At 41.3% G+C, this 22,817-nt stretch overlaps 1 long non-coding RNA gene across 3 annotated transcripts in view; it reads right to left on the bottom strand.

The window, feature by feature from the left end:
- LOC116600166 overlaps nucleotides 1-22,817 on the bottom strand; it is a 398,483-nt gene that overhangs the window by 153,150 nt on the left and 222,516 nt on the right. For 2 of the 3 annotated variants that reach the window (XR_004289532.1, XR_004289537.1), the window contains exon 2: nucleotides 14,755-14,876. This is a non-coding gene — a long non-coding RNA (uncharacterized LOC116600166). Of the gene's footprint in view, nucleotides 1-14,754; nucleotides 14,877-15,185; nucleotides 15,279-22,817 lie in introns of those variants that run through there. The other variant, XR_004289533.1, reaches the window with a different exon arrangement.

Here is a 22,817-nt window from a genome sequence, read left to right on the forward strand (position 1 = left end):
ACTCAGCTGCTCTTTCAAAAGTCAATTCCATCATTCTCAGACCTACAACTTCTAATTAGTACAGAATGGAATAGGCCCAATGTATACTCACTCGGTCATGTGCCCACTGCTGCAACATCATTGTTTGGTCTGAGGCTACACTATACAGTATATAGTGTGGGTAGATCAAATATTCAAGTATTTTTTCTTTTTTTTTATTCTTGTAAACCTTCTTATGGTGCTGCTAGAAGAGGCCCTGTAGGAAAGAAAGGGAACCTATCCCAGAATATGTCTCTTTCCCAGTGGAAATGAATTATTAACTTCCAGGATAGAAAGATTCCAATGTAATCAACTAATCACCAAGTAGCTGGTTGGTGTCCTTTAGGGATGATGCTCATAGAGACTCAGCATTGGTCTCTGTTGCCGGCAGGCTGGAGAATTAGCAGTGGTAGTAGCTTCATCAGTCTTAGTCAGTGAGGATGTATGCCATTGAGCCAATTGCTTTGACAATTCAAGTCCATTCATGCATCCATTATGCCAACACTAGAGTAGCCAGTAACAGAAGCTGGATGACATCAACTGGCCGAGTCATTTTGTCTACCCAGCTACTTGGTTATTTAGTGTTTCTTCCTTGGTAAATGCTCTAAGGATTACTATGAGATGCAAAGACATTCAAAGTTCATCTCTATTGCTACAGGCAGATGCACATACCTCTTTTCCACACCTCTTTGCCCAATTTTTCCTTCAATTATTTTTCTCCTTCCAATCCTGCAACCAAACAGGTCACTTCCTATACATTCCTATTTATCTTACTTCCAGCCATTTTTTTCTTCCTCTCCCTGCCCCCGAAAGAAGTAGAGAAATAGCTGTGACCCTCTGAAGCTGTACTTAGTGGGAGGATTGCCCCATATTGCTGACATTCTGGGCATACCTGAAATGGAGCTATATTTTCAGCTTGGACCCACATACAAAGCCAATTCACCAATGAACAAGATTTGTCCTTTTCCTCCTATATCAGTGGGCCAGCCCCACTGGGTCCTAGGTACATGGCAAGAGTTATTTTGTAAATACCTTGATCTCTAGCTGTTTACTGCAGACGGCATAGCTTTGCTCTAAAATCCTAGGAGTTCTCTTTGCAATTTATCAATTAGGGCTGACCACAAACCTCAGACAGCATCTTTTCCATCACAGATACCTACCACTACTTCTACAGGACCATCTGTGCCAGACTTGCTGCAGAATTCTTTCCTGCTCTGGGCCTTAGCTAGTAGCCCTTCTGTGCCACTTGGTGAATGGATTGAAACAATATTTTCCAGTATGAAATATGCCATACTCAGGGTGCAAAGAAACCTTAAAGGTATTGTGCTTCTTTCTTAAGGGTAGAAGATACAAGATGCATTAATCTCTCCTTTTCTTTGGAAAGAATATCCTGGCATGTCCCAGATGACTATACTCCTAAAAACATACATGTCAGAGCCCTGAATCTTCATTAGATTTATCTCTAATTCTTTGGAGTGCATGTGTCTTACCAAGCAAGGCCTCCACTGTATTTGCTATTTCTTTCTCATGCAATCCAAGTGACAAGTCACTGATATAAGTAGACTGATAATGTTCTGAAGAATAGATTCTAGGTCCCTTTGGATTGTATTATACCAGAGGACAAGAGAGTTACCAGAGTCTGGGGCAAGACCATTATATATGGCTATCCAGTCCACATGAACACAGATCACTTGTGATCCTTCCTCCTAAAAGGAATGGAAAAGATCCCATTACCAGATTAGTTGCTACATATCATGGATCAGAAGCTGTGTTAATCTACTCGAGCAAAGATATCACACACAGCATAGCAGTTGCAATGGGGGCTACTACTTATGGAGTTTGCAGAAGTCCACTCTCACCTTCACAGACCCACCTGTTTTTTTGTAGAAGTCATACTAATGTTTGAAATAGAGGACATGATACCACCCATGAATTCATTAGTTTGCTCACAGAGAGCCAAGTAATCTTGCCAGGCTTAAAGAGGGATGTGCCAGTCCAAAGACAAAGAACCAGTATAGCAGTCCTTCCAACTACCAACTATGTCCCAATTTTACATCTAGGAATCAGAGAAATGATTATGTAGTGAGTCAATGGACCTAGTGAACTCACTGAGAGATAGAACTAGACCAGGCTTCCACTTATTAATTGGCTCCTATGTGCTTCTCCTCTAATTGATGCCACAATGATCCTGAGGTCCCTGGATATCACTATTAACTTAGACCCTGTCTACAAACTTAATCAAAATAACTGGCTGTTCTCTTTTTTCCCAGGGCATGATTATTCTAATAGTCATAGGTACCTGGAGGAAGTACTAAGGCAATCACTATCACATGTGCTTAATAAGGGGTTGCAGGTCTCTCCCTCCTGGAGAACTGACTTCTCTTTAAGTAATGGGATCTGGGCCCCAGAGAACTGGCTCAGTTTCCAGAAACTGAACAAGTGATTTTGATTTTTTATTGAGGTAAATTCTCAACCTCCTGATTATCTATCTGACTCCTTTGATCGCATACATAGAGCATACCTTTGCTGACTGCCTGTGGTATACTGTGTTCTATTAGCCATTTCCTTGGCCCTCTTTGGGTCAGGCCTCCCTGGCTATTATTCAGACTGGCCACTTATGATCATTGTGACTACTTTGCTTTTAATAGTGAAGTGCCACCACCTGGCCTCTATTATCTTGCCATTGTCTTTATTGTTCTCAGGGTTCCCAACCCTATGCCAGCATCTTCCATTGTCAGCCATTGCCTACAGAGAACAGTCACTACTGAGTATCTCATTTATGCTGGTGCCCCTCTCATCAGTGCATCCTTTATCACTCTGGTAAATGGAGTGTCCAGTGGACCTTTAAGTGAAACCTGGTCAGCAAATGGATTTTGTGCTTTGCATAGTACAGCCACTCCAGCACACCTACTTCTCTAAACCCTTTGATTTCTTCTTTTATCGTATGCCAGACAATGTCTAGTACTTTAAGTTAGTGTGCACCAAAGCTCATTCCAAGCTTCTAGGAGCCATTCTAGCTACATGTTACCACTATCTCCTGGGTCCTTGACAGGGTATTAAGTCCTGCACTAATGGAGAATGTTCCATATAAATTCTCCCTTATCCAAACTTATGTGTTTGCCCTCATTCTCCCACACCTTTCGCCTTGACCCAGAACCTCAGGGTCAAGTCCATACTTTCTCTCTTGGTTCTGTTAATACATGTTGGTGCTGGCCAGTTCCTCCAGCTCTTTTAGTGTGCAGTAACTTTTTTTTTTTTTTTTTTTTTTTTTGCTAGTAGACCAAACATTTCCACAGCCAGTTATGTTCTATCTTTAACCTAGTTAATGGTTTGGTGGCAAGAGGGAAGGTGGAAATAGATGAAGGGAGGTATGGAAGTATATGTTATTTTGCAATCTTGCAAGCAAAAAGAAGTGATAACTTTTAACAAAAAGGAATAGGGTACTTCTATGGGTTCAGAGGAAACAGGATTCAAGGTTTTCAAGGGCATCAACCTAGATAATGTCATCTTAAATCTCAGAGCCGCACTCCTTTGCAATTAAGGCCATGGACTTGGTAAGGCAGATTTGCCAGGTTGACAAATTTATCTTCTCTGGAACTCTTCTGTACTTAAAATCGCATTCTAGCTTTGATCCTCAGATCTTCTACCTGTAGGCCTTCTGGTTCTCTTGCTTTGTCTTAAATTTGAGATTAATCACTTTCAGTCATTCATTGCTTTTCTCTAATGTCTGATAGCGTCCAAGAAAGCCATGTGATTCCATGGTCTCTATATTGACTACTTTCCTAGAACCTCTTAATCTCCTGAGACAATACACCTTCCAGGACATTCTCTTTTGGTTTCCATCCCAGTTTACCACTGAAGAAAGATGTAACTTTTGCACTGTTCTAGCATTCCAGGAGTTATCAAAATTCTACCTGCCACCAGTAATGGGGTTCTCATTTCCAGCTAGCGAAAGGACAATATAATTTCAAAATCCCATTTTAAAGCTGCTAAGACAATTCTGGTAACAATTGTTTTAAGTCAGATTTCCCAGGAAACAGTCTATGTAGCAGAATGTGAATATAGATTTATGGAGAGGACTCTCAGCAAGAAAAAAAAAAAAAAAAACTTGTAAAGGAGGAAGAGGAGTAGGATTAGGTAGAGGGAAAATTTTGAACAGCAAGACAGTTCCAACAAAGAAAGACTCAGCCAGTCCTATGGGAGAGGCTCCGAGTTGGAATGGCTTTCAGAGCTGTCCATTTTGAGTACTAGGCTTTTCACCCCTGCATTGACCAGTCTTGAAATGCAGATTGCTTCTGGAGTGAGGTGTGACTTTCTGCATGACAACTCCCTCTAGTAGAAGGCAATTCCTTTAGAAATTCTCAGCTATCAGTGGGCAAAAGCCAGCACTTCTGGTAGTTACAGAAATGGATGCCTTGATCCCAAAGGAAAGATATATGTGAGAGACCACAGGATTTATCAGAGCATGTGTTTTTGCCAAACTGGTAAGTAGTTCAGTAGGGCTCAACATAGAGAGGGAGAGGGGTATACAAGAAGTCCAGATGAGATGTGCAAGCAGTTACCAGATCAGGAAAAGCCTTTGTCCTGTAATGGCAGCCTCCAAAGGGCAGAAATGCTCAATGGGTACTTGGACATAAAATCTGGAATTCAAGAGCAAGATCTTGCTCTGGAGTTCCTTATGTCTGAGACATTGAGTTGAGAGTCATTAAAAAAAGCCAGTGACCTGAGTGTCTATTCCAGCTCTTTCCCTATTACCTCAAGTCCTCTGAACCTTGGTTTGCTTATCTAGAAAACCCTCCCAGGGTTGTTAGGAAGAATGAAAGGGGTGATTCATATGAAGCACTTCAACAGAGCTCTCTGAAAACATGCAACCTTTACATGGCATACTAAACCACTTCCAGCTTTGTTCTCAAGTCAACCAAAGGACTGATCCTGAACTGACAAAACTTCTATTGCTATTTATCCTTTAAAAATACCCATGAAATAAGTGTGTGTGCCTGGTTGAAGGGAGCTTTATTATGTACTATTTGTCTTTCATAGCTGGGAGAACTGAAGGCTGAGCTGTTAAGCTCCTTGAAGTCCTACCGCAGGATGAGTCAGGATAAACAATTCAGATCCTTAAACTCCACTGGGCCTGTAACCACCAAACTCACAACCTACTGGGAAAAGGAAAGGACACTGATGTATCATGTTAATCCTATAACAGATGAAAGGAACTTCAGGGTCATCTTTCTGAGATGATTGCCCAGGGGTTAGGCCCCAGGTGTTGAGAGGAACAGACATTATAAGGTTTATTGAAAAGAATGTGACAGGGATGCATTATCAGGTGATGGGTGATGAGGTTGGGAATAAGATTGCACCTTGGCTCTGAGGTCAGCCTCAGGTTGAAGGAGGCAGTGTGTGAGACACCCTGGTGGGCGTGAAGAATTTTCAGTGACTCCTCTCTGGAGTGAAGAGGCAAGCTGATGAGCTTCAGGTCTAAGGCAGAAACCTCCCTCTCCTGGGTCTAATCAGTTTTTAGGTTTCTTGCCTTCTTAGAAATGCTGCCTTTTTTTTTTTTTTTAAATATATAAATGTTTCAGGGAGGGGGAGCTGGAAATCCCAGCTTTGTTGCATTCAAGACAAAGCTACAAATATAACACAGATGATAAAGAGTGGGCATCTAAATAGTGCTTGGGGGGGAAGGGGAAGAAACGTTGAAAGGAGAAGGATTGGCTGGAGGGAGAACGTGAGGAGGAGAGACTGTAACTATCAAACAGAAAGATTTATCTATTTTCTGAGAAAAGAGGAGGCAAGGTGAAAGCAGAGCTTGCTAATATAAATGTCTGCTGTAAGCCTGAACTTCAGAGTAGTGAAAACAGTCCTTGATTAAAAAAGAAAAAGAAAACAGTCGCCAAACTGCCCTTTGTCTCCATCAGGGTTTCTTTTTCATTATTAGCCTAACCTCTCTTTTTGGAGTAGAGGCGAAATTGGGAAATAATATAAATCAGGGCTTCTCCCTCCACCCTACCCCCAAAACCACTCTACCCCCCAAACTGAACATCTAGGAGCACACAACTGATAATAATCATCTGGAGAGTCTCCTGGATATTCGTATTTTGTGGATCTACCTATGAAGACTTTAATCCAGTAGGTCTGCAAGTGGCATCCAGGACAATGCCTTTTAAGAGAGGTCCCTAGTGATGCCGATGTGAGGGGTCCAATGACTATACTATGGAGAATACGGTTCTGCATGGTCAGTGACCATCTCCACCTTAACCCAAGACTCAGGGACATGTAGAGGAAATAAATACATGTTTATATGGCCAATCCAAATTAAAAAACAAAAACAGAATAAGAACAGCACTATCAGTATAGACACTTCTTTTCTTTGAAGGGTTTCTTCTAAATTAGGATACAAAGATAGTCTGCCTCCAACCTAATTCCCATTTCTCTCCTAGAAGATAAACTTTAAAGTCAGAAGCTTTATTTTTACCTTCAAAAAAAAAAAAAAAACCTAAAACTTCGTGTATACTCTTATGGGGACAGTGTACGATCCCAGCCCCAGACTGCTCTCCTCATTTCCCAAAAGCACATAGAACTGCCAGATCCCTTAGCAAAAAGGGTAAACTAATTTTATCCCAAAATAATGCGGAATGGAAACATAAAATGGCCAAGATTGTTTCAGTAGAGATTATTTTTCTCATCGTTGTTTTTTTTCTATTTGATTTTATTTTTAAATAGTAATATTAGGCCAAGTTTAATTTCTGTCTTCTTAGTTATTAACCACCCAGGAAAGCTTTCTCTTCTTCAATTCGTTGGCTAAAACTGATACTGCGTTAGCAGTTTGATAAGGAAAGCTGGATCCAGCATTGACTTTTTAATAACTCAGAGTTGTAAGAGTGTGTCAATAGCCATTATAAACACACATGCCTCCTGGGCACGCTATTGAGACTAGATTCTACAGGCCTCTGAAGGTTCTCAGAGAGGACCCGTCTTCCTCTGTAAATCCAGGTCCTTGGAATTTTGGCCAGACATTGAAAGGCTCATCAGTGATCATTCCATTTCATGCTCAAAAATGCTTGTGTATCTCTGATCTTAGTTAAGTAGAAGAAATTGTGTCTTGAATCCAAATCCCCTTCCAAATGCTACAGCAATTCTTTTCTTCTTTGTACAACAGAACTCCTTTGCCTGCAGTCTCTCCTTATTGCCCTTCTTAGTTTTCAACTCAGTGCAATCTCATTTGCAATCCACCACTGCTTTGGAACCCTTCCTGCTAAGGTCATCAGTGTTTTCAAATCCAATGGTTCCATCTCCTACATATCTATCCTGACCTCTGGGCAACCATCAGTACAGTTACTGCTCCTTTCTCTGACTTTTTGATACCAGCCTCTCTTGTTTTCCTCTGGCTTTATGGGTTTTCTTTATTATATCCTATTTGGGGGCACGTCCTCCCCTGCTTGCTTCACCTCCTCTAGATGTGGGAGTTCCTTGGCCCTCTGTATTTATCTATCTCCATTCTCCCAGGTGATTTCATCCAGCTGCATCATTAAAATACCATCTACGGCCCAATTACACCACAATCTATACCTGGTATACACAATCTATACCAGTCCTCAGTTCTGACCCCTTCTCTGCATTACAATCTAATGTATTCAACTTCCTACGTACATGCATTAGATCCAAACGAAACTCTCAGTCCCCCCAAATATTATATCCCACATCTCCCCTCAGTTTACGGGCCCCCATTCACCCACTTGCACAGTCCCAAACCTAGCTGCTGTCCTTGATTCTGCCTCCTTTTGTCACTGTCTTGATCCAATCTCTCTAACTGCACTGTCTACCTTAGTCCAAGCTACCAGCACCTTTCGACCACGTTGCTGCATTAGCTCCTGTCTGCCACTTTGCTTGTATCCTTATCTCCCTATATCAACTGTCTACAAAACAACAGGTTGATCTTTTAAAAATCACAGACTGCTCCCTTGCTTTGCACTAGCTTCCAAACTCCTCCTCAAGGTCTTCAAGACCCTACATGACTTTGATCCTTTCTAGGACCCTCTTCTCTCCCTTGCTTAATCTTTCCACATTAATCTTTCTGCTAGTTTTCGTTAAAACTCCAAGCTCAGTGCACCTGGGTGGCACAGTCGGTTAAGTGTCCGACTTTTGGTTTCAGTTGTGATCTCAGGTCATGAGAGATCAAGCCCTGTGTTGGACTCTGTGCTTGGCACAAAGTCTGCTTGAGATTCTCTCTCCCTCTTCCTGCCCCTCTTGCTTGTACTCTCTCTTTATCCCTCTCTCTCTCTTAAATAAATAAATAAATAAATAAATAAATAAATCTATCTATCTTTTTTAAAAAGATTTAAATCTTGGGGCACATGGGTGGTTCAGTGGGTTAGGCTTCTGCCTTCGGCTCAGGTCATGATCTCGGGGTCCTGGGATCGAGCCCTGCATCAGGCTCTGCTCAGCAGAGAGCCTGCTTCCTCCTCTCTCTCTGCCTGCCTCTCTGTCTACTTGTGATCTCTGTCTGCCCAATAAATAAATAAAATCTTTAAAAAAAAAGGAAAAAAAGATTTAAATCTTTTTTTTTTTTGATAGTTTTTTTTTTTTTTTTTTTTTTTCCAGCATAACAGTATTCATTATTTTTGCACCACACCCCGTGCTCCATGCAATCCGTGCCCTCTATAATACCCACCACCTGATACCCCAACCTCCCACCCCCCCGTCCCTTCAAAACCCTCAGATTGTTTTTCAGAGTCCATAGTCTCTCATGGTTCACCTCCCCTTCCAATTTCCCCCAACTCCCTTCTCCACTCTAAGTCCCCATGTCCTCCATGCTATTTGTTATGCTCCACAAATAAGTGAAACCATATGATAATTGACTCTCTCTGCTTGACTTATTTCACTCAGCATAATCTCTTCCAGTCCCGTCCATGTTGCTACAAAAGTTGGGTATTCATCCTTTCTGATGGAGGCATAATACTCTATCCCCAGGGGTACAGGTCTGTGAATCACCAGGTTTACACACTTCACAGCACTCACCAAAGCACATACCCTCCCCAATGTCCATAATCCCACCCCCTTCTCCCAAACCCCCTCCCCCAGCAACCCTCAGTTTGTTTTGTGAGATTAAAAGTCACTTATGGTTTGTCTCCCTCCCAATCCCATCTTGTTTCATTTATTCTTCTCCTACCCACTTAAGCCCCCATGTTGCATCACCACTTCCTCATATCAGGGAGATCATATGATAGTTGTCTTTCTCTGCTTGACTTATTTCGCTAAGCATGATACGCTCTGGTTCCATCCATGTTGTCGCAAATGGCAAGATTTCATTTCTTTTGATGGCTGCATAGTATTCCATTGTGTATATATACCACATCTTCTTGATCCATTCATCTGTTGATGGACATCTAGGTTCTTTCCATAGTTTGGCTATTGTGGACATTGCTGCTATAAACATTCGGGTGCATGTGCCCCTTTGGATCACTACGTTTGTATCCTTAGGGTAAATACCCAATAGTGCAATTGCTGGGTCATAGGGCAGTTCTATTTTCAACATTTTGAGGAACCTCCATGCTGTTTTCCAGAGTGGCTGCACCAGCTTGCATTCCCACCAACAGTGTAGGAGGGTTCCCCTTTCTCCGCATCCTCGCCAGCATCTGTCATTTCCTGACTTGTTGATTTTAGCCATTCTGACTGGTGTGACGTGATATCTCATCGTGGTTTTGATTTGTATTTCCCTGATGCCGAGTATATGGAGCACTTTTTCATGTGTCTGTTGGCCATCTGGATGTCTTCTTTGCAGAAATGTCTGTTCATGTCCTCTGCCCATTTCTTGATTGGATTATTTGTTCTTTGGGTGTTGAGTTTGCTAAGTTCTTTATAGATTCTGGACACTAGTCCTTTATCTGATATGTCATTTGCAAATATCTTCTCCCATTCTGTCAGTTGTCTTTTGATTTTGTTAACTGTTTCCTTTGCTGTGCAAAAGCTTTTGATCTTGATGAAATCCCAATAGTTCATTTTTGCCCTTGCTTCCCTTGCCTTTTGCGTTGTTCCTAGGAAGATGTTGCTGCGGTAGAGGTCAAAGAGGTTGCTGCCTGTGTTCTCCTCAAGGATTTTGATGGATTCCTTTCGCACATTGAGGTCCTTCATCCATTTTGAGTCTATTTTTGTGTGTGGTGTAAGGAAATGGTCCAATTTCATTTTTCTGCATGTGGCTGTCCAATTTTCCCAGCACCATTTATTGAAGAGGCTGTCTTTTTGCCATTGGACATTCTTTCCTGCTTTGTCGAAGATTAGTTGACCATAGAGTTGAGGGTCTATTTCTGGGCTCTCTATTCTGTTCCATTGATCTATGTGTCTGTTTTTGTGCCAGTACCATGCTGTCTTGATGACGACAGCTTTGTAATAGAGCTTGAAGTCCGGAATTGTGATGCCACCAACGTTGGCTTTCGATTTAAATCTTTTTTTAAAAAAGATTTATTTATTTATTTATTTTACAGAGAGATACACAGCAAGAGAGGGAACACAAGCAGAGGGTGTGGGAGAGGGAGAAGTAGGCTTCCCACCGAACAGGGAGCCCAAAGTGGGGCTCCATCCCAGGACCCTGGGATCATGACCCAAACCAAAGGCAGAGAGTTAATGACTGAGTCACACAGACATCCCAATAAATAAATCTTAAGAAAAAAACAAAAACCCTGTAAGTTCATTTCCACTGCATGATTTTCAACCGTGGCTTCCTCTGTCTAAAACACCGTTTCCCTGTCTCTTCATGTGATTAACTATTTCTCATCATTTGAATCTTGGTTCACTTGTCACTTCCTCTAAGAGCCCTTTTCGCTACCCTAGGTACTACCCAGATACACTGTCACATCACCTTGTTTTGTCTTCTGTGTGGCACATATCATGACCTAAAATCTCATTCATTTGTTCATGGCCTATCTATCTCCCATGCCCACTAGACTGTAAGTTCCATGAGAGCAGTAACCAGTGTTCAGGTTAGTGCCAGGCAGGCAATAGGACATAAAAAATATTGAGTTTTAAATTTTAGAATGATCATACAAATCGTGCATTGCATTAAAAGCCATAGAATGTTGGCAATGAATGAGCCATTTAGAATGTCTTTTATTTTATGTATGGCACTGGGTCCTGGTTGAGGCCTACCTAAAACTTGAGTAATCTGAAGGACTATCATAAACTGCTGGGTGGGAAGCTTCTTGGTGTCTGTTTTAATGATTTGCATTAGTGGAAGATATCGTTAAAAAGAAAGTTTGTGAGAAAAATCCAAAGAATTCAGGAGCAACTCTAGAGTGAGAGTAATAAGATGAAAGAGGGAAGACAGTTTCTCAGTCAAATCTGAAGCTCTAGGGACCAAGGGAGTTACTCCTGTGGAAGGGAGTTGCCAGTTTTGTTTGTTGTTTTGCTTTGCTTTGTTTTGTTTTGTTTTTTGTTTTTAGGAATTTCGTAAAGCAAAAAAACCAACCAACCAACCAAACAAACAAACAAAAAACCAAACAACAACAACAACAAAAAAAACCCATAAGCAATGTTAATTTACTGCCCAGATGGCAGAATGGGCCACTGCATTGGGAAAAGGCCATCTCAACATCTCTGTTCCTCTGTGGCTCCCAGTATGGAAAACACTGATCCCTGGGACATTTGAAGAGTGTGCAGCTTTGGGAGACACCAGAAACAGTCCTCTGGGCAGAAAGTCAGGATCCTCCCTTCTTGGCTTTGCTTCCTTAGGACTGGCTCTTGTCTTGGGCTACCATATTTAAAAATGGCTGTGGCAGAATGAGACACTATCTCCTTTCTCATTCACGTCCAGGGGGAAGACAGTGAAAGTTCAGGAATTCTAGGGAAAAAAAACTCACTCTATTTTCTCAGCTTTGATCCCAAAGGGAATGGGCACCCCTGCAAACTAAGATTGGGAACTGTGAGAAGACTGTGGCAAGCGATTGCTTTCCATTCATTCATTGGCACTTACTGAGCACCTACCATGTTCCAATGGTGAACAAAGTGTACACAATCCTTTCAGCTGTAGCAAGAGGCCCACAATTTCAAAACCACAGACTCTATGGCTCTATCTTGGGTAACCTACTCATTTCTGGAAATGGGGGAATGTGCCCAGGGTGACTCTTTTCCATACCACAGGGGAGAGGAAGCGACAGTGCAGTTCTTCTCATTTGTAAGTCTGGCATGATATGACTCCCCTGCTACAAAAAGCTACAATCACCCAGAGCAAGCATGACCTTTCCCCTGAACTCAGAGGTTGTCAGCTGCTGCAACTCTTTGTTTCCCCCCACTCTCCAAGCAGTGTTTGGAGAGTAAGGAGATCGAGAGGGCAGACATATGGATTGGGGGGTTATGGCTTCCTCTAGACACTGGAGGAACTTTGGCTGTGCCCTCTTGACAGGGGAGCATTCACTGCATTTTAAAAGAATGCTCTTCTCTGTAGATATGTCATTTTCAGGCTAGTGGACAAGTGAGGTATCAGAAGAAAGAATGCTGACAGAGGTTTGGCTAAAGGCAAGAGAGCTGACAAACATTTCCCTTTTGAGGCAGGAGGAAAACACCCGCATCAAGGATAAGTAGCTTGCTTGAGAAAAGTCAAAGTCAAAATGGAGTATGAATTATTGATTTTCAGTAAGTCAGGAACTAATATTCTACCTTTACCCTCACTCCATGTTCTCTAATTTTGGCAATAATTCAACAGCCTCTTTCATGTCCAGAAGCCAACCCTTCAAACACCACTCATTATTTTTCTTTTATCCTCCTTTTTCATTCTCTTTATTTTCTCTCCTTCCCTTTCATCCCCTCTCCCCCTCCCATTCACATTTCTCTCATTCTCCTGCTCCCTTCTTTTCCCCTCTTTTTGCTTTAGGATGTTTCCTAGCAACAGCTATTTCAATTTTAAAAGGATGGGAAGGGCCACCAGTGTTGCCAAGGTTACCAGTATTTCCTGCTGTCATCGCAGGAAGTAACTTGTATGTCCGATCACAATGGAATCAGATACCCCAAGGGACACCTTCCTTGCTATGCTGCCTGTCTCCTCAACATCCAGATAATGACAAGGTCTTCTACAGCAAAAAGTTTTGCCAAACTATTTCACAGTGTTTTAGATGTTATCATTAGTGAGAAACTATTCTATAACCCAGATGTTTATAGAAAAGTTTAGGGAAATGTAAAATAGTAATAATGACAATAATTAGATTTTAAAATCATTTTAGAAGGCAGCAATTCTATTCATTTGAGATATACCATCAGACTTCCAATAGCAAGATAACAATATTGTCGGTCAACAGAGCCCATATAGTGATAATGAATCAACATCAGATAAATTGCCTTTTAAAAATACAATAATCATAGTAATTTGTACCTATATCCATCATTCAGGTGTTGTATCCACTTTAAAAGACAGAAATCTCCAAAATTAACCACCATTATAAAAAATTAAAAATTCGTTTGGCGGGATCTTTTCTATTAGTCATAAAAAAATAGATTAGTGTCCAGAAACTAATTCAAAGACTGTTTACATCAGGCCTAGAGCATAAACATGAGGCCCAAAAGACTGAAGACCAGCCTCCATGTGTGGTCCTAGGTCTAAACTCACATTACCTAGATCACTCAGGCTAAAACATCTATGACTTCTCTATGTCATTGCACCCTACATTGGCATACCCCCCTTAAAAAACCCTCATACTTCCTTATTTCATTTCCATGATGACTATGTAAGGATGCACTTTCTCCATTTTATAGACAATCAAACTAAAAGCCAGGGACTTTGAGTCACTTAGTGGCAGAAGACTGGCACCAAGCCTTCTGACTCCTAACTCATGGAAAGAAATAATTTCTTCCCACCAGATGCTGATGAAATAGTACCTATGCATGGCTTCTTCCCCTGCTCCTTACTAGTTCCTCCTGGAAGCACTTGCTGCATAAATCACTTGTGCATGAATCCTCCTCTGGGGTCAACTTCTTGGGATCCCAACTCCTACAACTCCTATCACAGTCCTCTTTCTCCATGACTCCAACTCTCACTATTCCCGTCCCTTGAACGTGACAGGGGTGGTCATGATTGCCACTGGGGTTGGTAATGATTGCCACTGTTGCTAATTCTAGCATGCTTTCTCAGGCTTGGTGCCTCTCTTAACTCTGCTCACACTCACTATTTTAGTTCTTTAGTTGAAGTCACATGAGGTACCTTAGTCGGTTTCTGTTTAATGCAGATACCATAACTGTTAGAGCCTCTTCACTGATCTTCCCAATTTCACTTTTACATTTCCTCTCCCTCAATCTCTTCTCTATAGACTGGCTGGAGTGATATTTTGAGAGCTAGATCACATCATTCCCCACTTAAAACCATCAATTGGGGGCACCTGAGTGGCTCAGTTGGTTGAGCAATGGCCTTCCACTAAGGTCATGACCCCAGGATTTCGGGATCAAGTCCCGTAACAGGCTCCCAGCTCCAAGGGAGTCTGTTTCTCCCTCTGACCTTCCCCCATCTCATGCTCTCTCTCTCACTGTCTCTCTCTCAAATAAATAAATAAAAATCTTAAAAAAAAAAAAATTTAAAAAACCCATCAATTGATCCCCATCATGCACAAATAATGTCCCAGCTCCCTGCCATCATGGAGTTCTTTCATGCTTCAGCTGTATCTTTAGCCACAGCTCTGACTACTTCTTTCTTGATATACTTACATTGCAGCAATACCAAACTACATGTCATTCCCAACACAGACCAGGGTAGCATCTTACCTCTGTGCTTTGGTTCAGTTCATGCTGTTCTAGAAGGGTACTGTGCTCTCTTCTCCTCCAAATGTCATTCATCAATTCCTCCAGTTCAAGCAAGCGTCATCTCTCCAGGAAGACTGTGGTTGCTGGAAGATACAGATTCTTCATTTATTAATTTTTATACCATCCATTTCAGCCTGACACAGAATAGAAAGCAAACTGAATGAATGGCATTCAAGGAGTGAAAATAGCTACTTCTGCACTAAAAATACCTTTATAAACACTCAGCTGTTATTGGAGGTATCTTTGAGAAGTGAACTAATGATGTTAATAATTGCCATTTACTTGTGCCACTCTGTACCAGACACCTAATGTATAATACTATTATTTAATCTTCACAACAAATATAAGGTCTCATTATCCTTTTTTTTAAGACTGAGAAAAACAAAGCTCACAAAGATAAGAAATGTCCCTTAGGTCACACAGCTAATAAGGGATGGACTTGGGATCTGAGTACTTGTATGTCTATTTTTACTCCAGGACTGTGCTCTCCCCTTTACAGAGAAGCATCTATATCATAATGTAAAGTAAAACCATACCTATGACTTCACAGGGGCCAACCCCTCACTCCATTCCATTCCCAGCCTTCTGGTCACCATGAAGGAGACACTGATTGGTTTCATATACCCATGTTTATATTAAAGTCACAAAACTTCAGTGGCATAACCAATGCTCTATCCACGCATCCATTTCTAGCTATTCTCGAAGGCATTTTGTTTGGTCGCATTTCATCTAAAGAGATGGCAGAACCAGAGACAGGCAGATATTTACACAGAACAAACAAATCTTTCCTATATACCATACACAATAAAATACTCATGGAACATTACTTCCCTGCAAGAGCTACTATGACAGCTGCATTCCCATGAACATCTTTTACCGGTTCTCCATAGGACTCAGCAAGGCCCTGATCACATGCTGGTCACACACACAGAGGCAGATTCAGACAATTAAAGTTGTGATTTGTTTTCGCTACCATCAAAACTTGATAACTAAATGGTAGCAGTGGTTAATGTAGCATTTTATAAGCAACAGTGAATTACCCATGGTTAGTGACTAATAATAAATTAGTATTGTTATACTTGACACACACGAAAATGTCTACAGATGGGAGATCATGTCACAAGCATGAAAAAGAGAAAGTTGGAATCAGGTTCCACAAAAATTACAGAACAAGTGACTCAAAAAAACAGATCTGCCTGCTTTTGACTTCTGCCTAGCTCAGAGTCTCCTTCTCCACTTCGTGATGTGGCTGCCACCACAGGGAGATGGCCCTTCTCTGCCCTCTCTCACTCCAGTGAAGGGATCAACTTGTATTGGCTCTGCCTAGGACTTTACTGGTTTTCTTACTAAAAATTCTGTATTTACTTCTGAAAATTTGGCTTCCAGTTATGGTTAACTGTGGGAGGCAGAATACTGGCTTCACAAAGATGTCTGAATCTTATTCTCAGGAACCTGTGAGTATGTTCGCTGACATGAAAGGGACTTGGCAAATATAAGGATCTTGAGGGAGGCCCTACCCAATCACATGGGTTCTTAAAACCAGAGAACTTTTTCTGGCTATAGCCAGAGACCCACGTGGCTGCAAAGAATGGTCCCAGAAAATGCAACATTGTTGCCTTGGAAGACAGAGGAAGGGTCCCTCTAGAAACTGGAAAAAGCAATGAAATGGATTCTTTTCACACCTCCAGAAAGAAAAACAGTCCTGCTACAATCTGATTTCAGCCCAGTGAGACCTGCATTGCAGTTCTGATCAATGGAACCGAAAAGATAATAAATGTGTTGTTTTAAGCTATAAGTTTGTGGTAATTTGTTATGGTAGCAATTAAAAAAAAAAAAAAAAAAACTAATACAGGAGCCAACTCATCTGAGTTTGCCCAAGACTGTCCAAGTCTTAAAACTAAAAACCCCTAAGGTCCTGGACAAACCAGGACAGTTTGTCACGCGACCCCCATTTTTCATTCCCAGTACTGGGCTCTAGAATTCTCCATCAATACTTAGGTACCCTCGGATGAAATTACCTGGCTTCTCAAAAGATACCCTTAAAGCAACGATTCCCAAGCATGAGTGTGAATCAGAATCACCTGGAGGGCTTGTTTAAAACAGATTGCTAGACCTATCCCCAGAGTTTCTGATTTAGTGGATCAAGAATGAAACCTCAGGGCGCCTGGGTGGCTCAGTGGGTTAAGCCGCTGCCTTCGGCTCAGGTCATGATCTCAGGGTCCTGGGATCGAGTCCCGCATCAGGCTCTCTGCTCAGCAGGGAGCCTGCTTCCCTCTCTCTCTCTCTCTGTCTGCCTCTCTGCCTACTTGTGAACTCTGTCTGTCAAATAAATAAATAAAATCTTTATAAAAAAAAAAAAAAAAAAAAAAGAATGAAACCTCAGAGTTTACATCTCTAACATGTCCTAGGGACATAATGATGTGCTTCTGGGGATACTTTTCAACCAGTCCTAAGAGACAAAGACCTCAGGGACAACCACGAACTGAGTTTCATCTGTTCACACACATGCCAGGCATAGATCAAAATGAGATGGGTTTGTGGCAGATATTAACCATTAGAGCTGACCAAATACACAATCTGAGATCTTCTTGATGTGCTAGAACATGTTTGGAACACTTCTATTTCTACCTTTTATAAATCTTTGGGCTCTGGGCAAGTTACCTACTACTTTAACTCTCAGAATTGGAGCTAAACTATGTAAAGCAGGTGGCTTGGTGTGTACCATATGACATTGCTCAATAAATGAACAGCCAAGTGAGAAGCCAGTCGTTACCAAAGTATCATTTACACAGCTCAGACACCTAATAAGAATGCAGAAGGGAAAGGTGGTTCTTTGCCATTCACCCTTGGTGTGAAGATCTGAAGTCTTGGTTATACTACATAAATTCAGCAAATTCCCACCACAATTTGAACAAAATATATAGGTTTCCTGGATTCTCCTATTTTTCATTTATTCAGAAACATGTCTAAAGACCCTCTTATGTACAAATCACCAAGTTAAATGCTGTAGTCTCTTTGAAGTCTAAAATTCATCAATTATTCAACAAATATGTATTAAGGACCTGCACAGTATGCCAAACATTACAATGGGCAGGATGACAGAAAAGATCTGTGTTCCCAGAGAACTCATATTTTAGGGAAGCTAAACAGTGAGGAAAAGAGAGGAGAGGAGAAAAGAAAGGAATGAGAAGGTCAGTAATGTTTATGACAAGATAAAACTCGCCAGGGGTTGCCTTATAAAAAAAAGGTAGTTTGAGATGTCCTGTATCAGGAGGTGGCATTTGAGCTGAGACCTGAACATCTGGGGGAAATCATTGCAGAGGAACAGCTAGTATACTCTAACAAGGAAACAGCTTGGTACATACGAAAAGTGGCCAAAGGAAGAATAATGTGGATAGATCATATTATGCAATGGGGAGAGATAGGAGATAGGAGGATTCTGTGAGTCTATGATGTTGTAGATCCTGGGTTGGCATGGATCATCTTCTGGAAGGAGGAAGCTTTATTAGGAAGGAAAAAAAAACCCCTGATTTTAAGGTGTAATTTCCATCCGTGGTTAGTTTCTGATGTCTGTTATTCTGATGTCTGATCTGATTTCTGCTTGTAGGAGGCATACGTTATTGTGAGTCAAACATCTCTTTTTCCTCTCCTAGGAAAGGAAGCAATTCTCCCATTCCTGCCCTCTGGTCGGTTGGGGTAAAATTCTAATAGGGAGGTAAATAGTGTAGGCAAAACCAGTCATAAATTTTCCTAAATCAAATTAATGGGAACAGCTCTTTTTCCTCGCAAGTCATGGAGCTGTAAAGATAAACTCCTGAGTCAGCTTCTAGACATGGTTGCAGCCTTATGGAGAAAGCTGGTATTAATGAAAAGAGAGGATCAGACCTCAAGTATGGGGAGACAGAGATAGAGAGCTGAGGCCTTCCCTTCTCTAGATGAAGACCACAGGACCCTTCTCCCACTAGTGCCATAGTTTGATTCCCTGAGCCAAAAAGTTCCCCTATGGTTTAAGATAGCTTGAGAAAGGTTTCCATCATTTCAGCCATTCTTACTGTTAGACTATACATGACATCACCTTAAACCCGAGTGTTTCCCAATTCCTGTCTTCCTGGTCTCGCCCCAGCCTTCCCAGGCATCCAACCTCCATATTTACAGCTTTCCTTGATTCGACCAAAGCTGAGAAGGGGGAGAACATAGCTGTTAGAACCAGAGCTTTCAAGAAACGGATTTGTGACTGAACTTCTGTTCATTTTAGGCTAACTATGTGGCCTAAGTCAACTCAAGTCACTGAACCGACCTGAGTTCCAGTTCCTTCACCCGTAAAGAAATGGAGATAACACGAGTGCTTGCCCACAGGTAAGTACAACCCTTTTGGACTGCGAGATGCAGAGGCTAAGTGAGATAATGAAAGCAAAGCACATGGTACCATATGTGGTTGCCTTCATTAGAACTCAGCATTCAGATGCTCCTGGTGCCCCTTAACTTGCCTTTGGGGTTTGCTTTCTGCAACTGTCCAAAAGGAATAAAATTTCTTCATTCTTTTCATTTTCTCCCCCACTAGTGCCCTACTGACTGGATTATCAGTCCATAATCTATAAAAAGAAAATTGGACTGTGTGCCCATGTACATCTAAGTAACACTGAGGTGTGTGACCCCCGGTGCTGGTGCCGCATCCTTGGGATCACTGGCGCTATCATGATTGGCCGTGTCACTGCTCTGACATGAGAAAGGGTGAGGCTGTCTGCACACAGTTTTACAAAGTGATAGGTGTACAGAATTGAACTATGAAGCTGTTCTACTACTGGCAGTGTTGACAAGATAATATATGCAAAGCATTTGGTGTGCTTGGAAGGCAGGTATGAGCAAAATACAAAGTGGGATTAATTATTGATTATCTGTGGGAAGGAGGAATAGAGAAGCAGAAACCCATACTTCTCTCTTGGCATATTTTACATTCTGCCTTGTGTTGCAGTTATTTCCCTATCAGACTGTAAACTCTGAAATGAGGGGCTTTGCCTTATGAATTATTGTATCTCCTATAATCCCTGGAAAATAGGAGGTTTCCAACAAATGTTGGTTAAATGAACGTCGAACGAATAATTAGAATACATAGTTAATAACAAAACAGCAATTACTTTGTGTGAAATAAAGAATAAGCAAGTAAGGAGTCAGTGTGACATTGTGAGAGGAGAAAAAGCTTTAAGTTCAAATCCAAGTTCTTCCATTCGTTGGTTTTATAAACTTAGGTCAATACTTGGTATATTTTATCTTTCTTTTCATCTAACTAATAGGAAGTTCAATGCCCATTTGGCACGTTTGTGATGAGGATTAAGTATAACAATGCCAAGAACTGCTATAAATGATAATATAATTATTTGTAGAATCCTAATGCTTCAAGTTATATTCTAGGTAATTCTGTTTGTATCCCTCTGGTCAATCAGGTTAATTCTCTGAATGGCCTTGGTCAGATGTTTCCTTAAAATGGATTGTTTCCCTCAATTACAAGTGGAGAACATTGCATCCTGAACTCTTTTTCTTTCTCTTATTTTAAATGTAATTAAATCAACATTCTAGGCCAAGTTAAAAAAAAAAAAAAAGACTTCACACTTACTGTACTACAACTGGGCATATCTCCTGCTTTGGTCAGGCATTCCAGATGGCTGTTGTATTCCCTTGGCTGTTCCTTTGCTTGTGAGGTTTTTCTGGGATTGAGTTTGTTCCTAAGAGGCATCAAAGCCCCTTGATAAAACATGGCAGGTGTTCTTTAAAATGCTCTTTAAATTTATCACTCAGTTAAAAAAATGCATAAGAAGCAAATAAATCTGTTTGTGGATCCAACTCAGGAAGAAACTAGAGTGAGAGCACAGATAATTCACTAGGAAGTTGCTCACTAGGCCCAGCAAACTCTCAATCCTCCAGATATTTTTGCTTTGACTTAGGAAGGCAGCAAGGTTTTACTACCCCCACCCTCCATGATGAATGCTCCATATAACTAGCAAGTCATCCACATCTTTATTCTAGGCCAATTCCAGAGAATTTCTGATAGGTTACCAGATGGAAAATTCAGGGTTTTGGATAAGTGAGGGGGCAGGGGATGAAGGGCTTCCAGCAGCCTGAACTCTGAATAGAGCTCATAAAACCGTATCATATATCAATGGTGGTTGACCCTTCTGGTGAAACATCTTTTTTGTACCTCACTACAGTAAAAAGAAATCATAGTCTTCAATTTTGAAGCACCACACAGGGATGCCTGGCTGGAGTTGGTAGAGCATGCAATTCTTGATATTGGGGTTGCGAGTTCAAGCCCTGCGTTGGGTATAGGAAAAAAAAAAAAATCCAAATTTGAAGCACCACACAAAGCCTTCCCTAATATAGTGTCCCAGGTACAGGGAAAAGGGAATCTATTAAAAACACTCCTGTTTTCTCCTTTACACTCACACAATTATCATACAATACTTCTGCCACCAGAGGTGTGGGCCTTCTATGTATCAAATAATTTTCTGACACCGTTAGGTATCCTATAATTCAATTCAATTCTGACACTGTCTACCTGGGGTCAGGAGGTATCCCACAGTTGAAGGGCTCAAACTCACAAGACTGCCCCAACTTCAGACAATAATTGCAAGTTGTAGGCTGTCACCCTTACTTTTGACCAACTGGCTCTAAATAGGGACTCCCATAACCCCTCCTTGGGTTTGATAATTCACTAGAATGGCTTATAGAACTCAGAGAAACACTTATCTACAGTCACTGGTTTATTATCAAGGCTATAGTAAAAAATATGAGTAAATAGCCAGATGAAGAGATCGATAGGGTGAGGTCTAGAAAGGTTCTGAGCTCAGGAGCTTCTGTCCCTGTGCCATTGAAGTGTGCCACCTTTCTGGCCTGTAGACTTGCTCATCAACCCAGAAGCTCTCCAAACCTGGCGGCTTTGGGAATTTTTATGGAGGCTTCATTGTGTAGGCAGAAAGGATCTTTATCTCAATCTCCAGGCCCCTCTTCTTCCCAGTAGATGAGGAATAGACCTGAAAGTCCCAACCTTCAAATCATGGCTTGATCATTCTGGAGACCAGCTCCCATCCTAAAGCTATCTAGAAGCCCACCAAGAGTCACCTCATTAGAGCAGAAGACAATTTGTAATTTCCAAGGGATTTAGAAGCTCTGTAACAGGAACTGGAGTCAAAGACCAAATATCAGAAAAATATTCCTACTCTTCTTAACACTTAGGAAATTATAAGGGTTTTAGCTTTGTGCTAGAAACTGGAGATCAAGACCAATACATATATTTTCTATTATTTCACAGAATTTAACCACTCTATAAATAAAATAGATAAAAGCAGAGTTGATACAGATGAAATAGGAGAGTCCTTTAGATTCTGTCTTTAGCTCAATTTTCCAAAAGTCAGTCTCCCATGAGCAAGCAATTGGTCAAATGACCAGCTAAAAGAATACATGTGCTGTGTAGTTTTCGTCTTCATACAGCATTTTAAGAAATGTCCAATTTGTTTCTGACCAAGCTCCCTTCTGCAGCAGCTGGAGAAAGCAGACAATAATGGGTTTTTTTGGAAGATTTCATGAGTCACAGCTGTGATGAAGAACCTTTCCTATAGCCAGGAATTCTGTGGCCTGATCCACCTCGCTTCCCACCACCATCACCATGGGTACAATGAGTCCATTGTTAGTGATAGGGGACTGTTTATAGTATAATCTGTGGGTGACTCCCAGTTTGGTCACCACCCCTTCCCAAGCTTCCAGGGCTCTTATGCTATTTCCTGGCTACCCAAGAATCTCATCACGGTATCTATCTAGATTCTACCTTCCTGCCATAGCTGTCCATTTCCCTTGACCATGGCCCTCAATACCCTTCTCTTCTCTCGTGCCTTAAAACCTATTTGTTTTCCAGGGTGAAAGCTAGTTACACTGATAAATGGAATGTATTACTCCTTCTAGGAGGCATATTCATATTTTAGTGAGTGGCTTAACAGAGGAACAGCCTATAAATACTAAAATAATAAATAGCTCTC

The sequence above is a fragment of the Mustela erminea genome, chromosome 1 (genome assembly GCF_009829155.1).
Source record: "Mustela erminea isolate mMusErm1 chromosome 1, mMusErm1.Pri, whole genome shotgun sequence".
NCBI classification, from domain to species: domain Eukaryota; kingdom Metazoa; phylum Chordata; class Mammalia; order Carnivora; family Mustelidae; genus Mustela; species Mustela erminea.